Raw genomic sequence first — 1,639 nt, 5'->3', positions numbered from 1 at the left:
TTTGCTTTGATGGCTTCAGTTCCACCGTTTTCAGAGTAATGGGGCTTGTGAGAAAAGGAACTGTAACTCTTTGTGTTGTTGGGATGTAGAGTCTGAGAGTAGGGGAGACTAGGTGACAGCCGGCATCTATAGGCCTGTAAATGTACGTGGCTGCGACTTTTGACCCTTCTTTGGGTCTGGCCCCGGAGATGGTGGTTGTGGTGGGGGGAGTTCGCTTTTAAGTCCAGAGAGTAGAGTATCTGAGCATGTTTCTACTGTTGGCAGATGTAACTCCCTAATGGACGTATAAGAGCTATATATATTTTTGTAGCATTTTCACTTCAGGAGTCTAAGAATTAGACTGAAGGGTGAAACTATGCCAAGTTTATTACATTTTCCAAATAATTATTTTAAAGTAACTTATCAGAGGCTCTTAACCCACTTTCAGTCATTCAAAATATCAATCCTAGAACAAGACACTGTTCTGTTGTTGTTATGTGCCGTCGAGTTGGACCCGACTCATAGCGACCCCTCTTTGGGTTTCAGAGGCAGTATCACTGCTGAAGTAGATTGCCCCATCTTCCTTCTGAAACACTGTTCTAGGCACTTAGTATACGTAAGTGAACAAAACTAAGATACCTCCTTGTGGAACTTACAGGCTTTGGGAAGTGGGGAGAGAGAAAATATTCTTTGCTCACTTGTTCTCCAGTTTTATAGATGAGGAAAACTGAGTCCTAAACTTACACAGTTAACTATTGAAGAGCAAGGACTAAAATCCTAGTTAAGCCAGTCTAATGCTATTTTCTGAACGTTTATGCTTCCTCTAGTACACAAAACATGTATGTACAATTTTTTAAATACCAGTTTAACATCTCAGATGATTGCCAACTTGAACTGAATTAAGAAGCTATCTCCTTTTTGTTTCTGATATTTAAATTATTCCATAAGAAAAAAAAATAAGGTAACAAATTAAAACAACAATGAATTATTAGATTGGCAGAAAGTAAAATTGAAAAACATAAAATTGTCTCCAGGGACATCAGCTCAATTGGCACAACATAGCACATAAAAGGTTGAGCTTCATCCTACTTGGTGAGTAGTAACTGGGGTGTTAAAAGCTTTGGAGATGCAACTATTGTTCCTCCCCCTTCTGGAGCAAAGAAGAGTGAAGAAAATCAAAATCATGGAAGCAATTAATACAAGGATATGATAGACCATGGGAACCTCAGCCTTCATGAGCCTGAGACCAGAAGAGCTAGATGGTGCCTGGGTACCAATGCCAGCTTGGAAAGGGATCAAAATTGGAGATCTGCATAGAGTGGGAGGAAAAATGTGGAAAAAAATTCAAAAACACAAAATGACCAGACTTACTGGTTAGATAAGACTGGTGGAACCCCCAAGACTGTGCCCCGGTGTTATCCTTTGGGCCTGGAACTGGACTCACTTCGATGGGTTAGCTCTCAGCCAAACAGTGGAAAGGCCTACAAGGAGAACTCCTATCCCAGGGAGATGCACATCTTAAGATCATTCAGCCCTGAGAGATCAGAAGGTCATCATTTGCATAGGGGAATAATTGGACAGACAGGAATGCATAGGTAAGAAGGACACAGGGAAAAAAGGGTAGTCACAGGGAGGAGATGGGAGGAGAGTTGTTTATTGT

Source organism: Orycteropus afer, unplaced genomic scaffold (genome assembly GCF_000298275.1).
Source record: "Orycteropus afer afer isolate SDZICR_OR568_19922 unplaced genomic scaffold, OryAfe1.0 scaffold00723, whole genome shotgun sequence".
Lineage (NCBI taxonomy): Eukaryota > Metazoa > Chordata > Mammalia > Tubulidentata > Orycteropodidae > Orycteropus > Orycteropus afer.
The sequence above is the reverse complement of the archived record's forward strand: the minus strand, read 5'-3'. Positions refer to the sequence as shown.